Here is a 5,597-nt window from a genome sequence, read left to right as displayed (position 1 = left end):
TAGGAAATCTGAATAAAGTGTATACCTCCATGAAAGAAAGAGATTGACATACAGAGGAACACCTTTGGAATCAAAAAACCGGAATTCCCACATGCCTTCAGCTGATCGTTTACATTTTGCGCTACGACCGAATTTTTAATCATACACTAATTTGCCTTGTTTTCATACCTTTAGTTATTATAAATAGCAATACGGATCCAAATTGAAATTCATCAAAGAAGGGGAAGTTTCTTTTCTTAGGTAAGTACCACAAAAGTTCATTTTATAGTTGTCATGCTAGTATGAAGTCCTTTATATATAGAAAAAGCGAGACACCATGTTGTAACGAGTTGATATCGTGGGACTAATTAAAGCGACTGTGTGGTCACAAACACTGGTGAGCCAAAACATTATGATCACTTGCTTAATAGCTTGTTTGCACGTCTTTGGAAGGAAATACATAACTGATTCTGTGTGCCAGGGATCCGATAGTTTGTTAGTAGGTTTGTGGAGGTATGTGACATTATATGTATACGCACAGGTCATCTAATTCGCGTAAATAACGGTCCGCTGATTTGCGTACGCGCTTATGACACCCGATAGTGACGCAGATGTGCTCCATAAGATTTACATCAGGCGAATTTCGTCGCCGAGACATCTACGTGAGTTCATTATAATGCTCCTCCAACCACTGTAGCACCGTTCTGGCTCCGAGATACGGACAATTATACTGCTGAAAGATGACATCACCGTCGGGGAAGACGTCAAACTTGAAGGTATGCTGGTGGTTCACAAATGACAGCGTGTCTTCGATTACTAGCGCAGGTCCCATTCAAACACAGGAGAATATCTCCCATAGCATAATATTGCTCTCACCAGCCTACTTCCGTGAGGCTCTGCACGTTCCTAGCCGCGTTCACCTTGACGACGGCGTTTGTGGAGACGACCATCGGCTCAGTGCAGCAAAAATGTCATTCACACGAAGAACCAACATGTTTCCATTGATCGACGGTCGAATCCCGATGGTTCTGTGCCAGCTCAAATCGTAATTTACGCTGTCGTTGCGTCAACATGTGAAAGACGTAGTGGTGGTCTGCTGCGGAGCTCCATGTTCAACAAAGTACGATGGACGGTGTGTTCAAAAACACTTGTGTGTGCACAGTCATTGTGCTCTTTCGGCAGAGATGCCACAGATTAGTATCTGAGTCGTGGACGTCCACCCACTTAACGCCTAGTGTTCGATGCTCACGGCAGAATCAAGTAAACATTCGACCGGCTTTGCCGTTTTCGGGATACTCGTTCACAGGCTCTGCGTAATAATATTCAGCCCTTTGTCAAAATCGCTTATCTCAATGGATTTCCCCATCTGTGGAGCCTATCTGCGCTGGGGTGATCCCTCGTCGGTGTCTGCTCCGCTTACATACTTTTGTTATCGCGTTACATGTCCACAACGTCACCAGGTGGCATCCGACGTCGCACTGGGCAGTGGTCAAAATGTTTTGGCTGATTAGATAGTTAGTTAGTTGGTTGCGTGTTCCATTGATCAATCGCACGGTACAGTAGCCGTTATGATGTGGAACGTGTCAAGTGCACAAGAAATGCACATATGAAACAAGATTGTTTTAATATATATTACAATACAGAGTTAAAGATTAATACTCTATTGTTTACCCCATTCCCTTAAATGGCACAAAATGCATATAGTATATTTATAAATTTATTTATTCTTATTCAAGAATTCATCTATGGTATAGAAGGAGTTGTCAAGGAGATATGATTTCAATTTATTTTTGAAGCTATTACTGCTGTCTGTCAGATATTTTATTTCATTTGGTAATTTGTCTAAAATATTTATAGCAGCATATTTCACCCCTTTCTGTGCCAAAGATCGGTTGATTAAAGGATAGTGTAAGTCTTTCTTTTTTCTTTTATTATAATCATGAATGTCACTGTTGTTTTTAAACTGGTCGATGTTGTTGAGAACAAATTTCATTAGTGAGTAAATGTACCGTGAGGCTGTTGTAAGAATTCCCAATCTTTCAAAAAGATGCCTACAAGATGTGCGACTATGAAACCCACACATTATTCTAACCACTTTCTTTTGAGCAGTGAATACTTTGTGTAAATGTTGAGTTACCCCAAAATATTATTCCGTATGACATCAGAGAGTTAAAGTATGCTAAGTGTGTTAGCTTACTGATTTATATATCCTCAAAATTGGCAATTATTCTTATTGCAAAAGTTGCTGAACCTAGTCGCTTTAGAAGACCCAAAATACGAATTTTCCAGTTAAGATTCTCAGCTATGTGTACCCCAAAAACTTAGTATTCTCTACCCTGTCTACTAACTTCTGTTGATGTGTTATATTTATTGAAGGAACTGTACTTTTTGCAGCAGAAAATTGGATGTACTTTGTTTTTTCAAAGTTTAGAGCAAGCCGATTTGCAGAAAGCCAATTAATGACTTTTCCAAAGACCTTACTTGTATCATTTTCAATTGGAGTTTCTATTACTGGATTAATAATGATGCTTGTATCATCAGCAAACAGTGTCAGCTTAGCTTCCTGTTTCAGATAGGAAGGGAGGTCTTCCCATATATCAAGAACAGAGGGGGACCCATGATTGAACCCTGTGGAACACCTAGTGTGTTTATCAGACAAGCGTGGGAGTATGAATGTGTAAATACTACGATCAAGTGTTACCTTCGATAAGATTTATGTACAACTTTCTGAGTCATTACTTCCAAGATCTCCCAACTATTGAGCTTAAAATAGTCACAATAACAAACTGTAGCACTGGTATGTGCGATTGACATTTTAGCTCCCATAAGGTTGGACGAAGATTAAAGGCATGATATCACAATAGAAGAATTTTGTCTCTAACAATATTTCAGCGTGTGATAACTCGCTAGTTTTCTACATCTCGTAGATCCAAATTCGATGTTTTTGGGACATTTCCTCCATGGTGTACTGGGGGGGGGGGGGGGCATTTTGGACATGTCTGAAAGAACATACAACAAATGCATAATTAAGGTGAGGACGACCGATGATCATTTAAGTGCAGATGCACGCCAGGGTCGAACTCTTACGGGAATCGGCAAGATGTCACGAGTAATGAGGCCAAAGAGCATCAGTAGTATCTGGTATAAGTTGAGAATTTGGGTCTGACGAGAGACATGCTGGGATAGTCCATGCGGCTGTGGTGGCCACTGTGTCCGGATGGCGTAGTGGTCAGCGCATCTGCCTAGTATGCAGGAGAACTGGGTTCGAGTCCCGGTTCGGCAAACATTTAAGCTTGCCCCATTGATATAAATCAATATTCACAGGCAGCTAATATCTTTAATTCCTTTATGTCTTGAAGTCACATGACATGTTGATAAATATTCTGTTTTGCGCATCTGAATGCTCATTCCGTACATATTCCCAATGTATGCAGGGACAAGTTGATGTCAGACCTAGTAGAAATTAGTGACATGAAACAACTCTTTCTATACTGGTAACGATAGTGCAACAATAACAGCTTCAAGAAAGATTGTAGTGGGTCCTGGCTTCGTTAATTATGGGAAAGTGGACAATATCGTGTCTAATTGTAAGCAAAGTACAAACCGATTTATTCTTATCCGACTGAAATAAGGCTAAGAACTATTATCGCTGTACAATTATAGGAATTAATGAAATACTTTGTGGGAGACTAGAGATCTGTAGCGGGAAAGAATAATACAACAGAAAAAATAGTCAGTATGAAACTGGGGAAACAAGTACTTCCTTTCCCCTCAGTCGCATAGCACGAAATAACGTAAAGTCATCCATCAGTAAAGATAGGAAATTATCTTACGTGTTTGATATGCAACGGGATTGTACAACACTGTAGTCGTCTACTCGCTTTCCGAGCTGCACAAGACGGAATTCTGTTGAAAGTATGTGACGTAATCCATTAACTGACGTAAGACGATACAGCTGGGTCGCGGAAATTTTGGCGTCTGTTGGGTTGTTTACAGCAGCTTGTCAGCGCACTCCTCGTTTAAATAACTCGTGTCGTGTGTTCCTTGTCCATTATTTTTTTGAGCGGATAGTTTAAGAACGGTCTTTCCCATTAATCACTCACGAGAATTAATTATGACATGCCTGAATAACAAAATCTATACAGTATTGCCTTTGCATAAGAATTAAAATAGTAAACATGTGCGGAGATGTCGTCAACACACTCAAATTTTCATTTATTTTCTGCTTGTGCAGTGACAGCTCTGTAACTATTTTGAGCTGCCAGTAGTTCTACCGTCGTTTTGTGCATGTAGACATCAAATGAAGGCGGGTAGCTGTCCTCTTGTTAAATAATATGGATCATACTCGATATGGCCGAACACAGTACAGATACTTTTCAGGAATGTTGACCAACACAGCAAAAAATAGCACGAAACTATAAAATTCCAGTTATTTTTTGAACAGATTTTGTAGGTTTAGGTTTCCTGTGACTTCGCTAAATCACCTAAGATAAATGGTGGGATGGTGGCCTTGAAAGAATACTGCCAGCTTTCTTTCGTAGTCCGGGAGGTTGTGTTCCATCTCTAATGACCTCCTCATCAACGGGACACTGAACCGTAATTTCCCTTTCCTTCCTACAGTTTACGCTGGAAACTTTCCTGCGTTTTGTCAGCTTTTAGAGCATCATACGCACTCGGTCCCCTGTTGTGTGCTTCTCCTTTATAACACACACATTCTCGTTGTGGAGCTGCTCATACTACATTCAGACTGACGTTATAACCAGAGCACTACGTATGTGTTGCCGTGTAAGGCTCCGCATAATTGGGACAGTATTGTGTCTATTCATATGTATTCAAGTGCACACGACGGTCCGGAGCACCATTATGTTCTCCAACAACAGCATACCCTCTGCCAGCTAGATGGATGTACAACGCAATGCCAGAAGCGAAAGTTTGAGATCCCTGTTAAAGATATCATTATGATGTCATGTCCAGTTCGGTTGAAAATATAGCACTCCAACAATTCATAAGAACACTGTGTTTTGTCGTTCTCTGAATCAGAGATATATCAATGTTCTATGTCTTGCAACACTTTGGTTGCTTTCGTATGAATAACAAAAAGAGCCACTCTGCCGCTTAGTGTGTGATACGTTAAACAGATGGGTGCAATAATTTTTAGAGTGCCCGTTACAATCTCTTTGAAAGTTTAAAACGTACTTAATTACCATTTATCTTGATTTTTGTACTCACAAACAGTGACGCGTAATGAGGAACTGAATTACGCATATTCCCAGTAGTGTGTAACGTCTTATTTCGATGAGTCATAGTATGGACATTATCATCGCTACCCACAATTCATGTAGAGCGATTGAAACTGGATGCAGCGAAACATCTCGATGGTTGCCAGTCTGGCTGTGGTCAATACCGATACGATTAGATGCCTAGAAGAAGACGAAAGTATACCCATATCCGTGGAGAGTTCCTCTGATAGTTCTGACTCATTTTCATGAGCGGTAGGATGGTTCTTGTCTTTCTGGCAGTTGCAATACGAACTCTTCATGTTATTCGTAATTTTTAATTGTTTATAAGTAATGTTTTCGCGGTATTTGGTTTGTGCTTTGGAACTATTTGTGTGTATT

At 40.3% G+C, this 5,597-nt stretch overlaps 1 non-coding gene across 1 annotated transcript; it reads left to right on the top strand.

The window, feature by feature from the left end:
- Positions 1-3,190: 3,190 nt before the first annotated feature.
- Positions 3,191-3,265, top strand: Trnat-agu. The gene has a single exon. It is a non-coding gene; the product is annotated as a tRNA-Thr (tRNA).
- Positions 3,266-5,597: the final 2,332 nt, after the last annotated feature.

Source organism: Schistocerca piceifrons, chromosome 5 (genome assembly GCF_021461385.2).
Source record: "Schistocerca piceifrons isolate TAMUIC-IGC-003096 chromosome 5, iqSchPice1.1, whole genome shotgun sequence".
NCBI classification, from domain to species: Eukaryota; Metazoa; Arthropoda; class Insecta; order Orthoptera; family Acrididae; genus Schistocerca; species Schistocerca piceifrons.
This window is presented reverse-complemented; position numbering and strand designations above follow the sequence as displayed.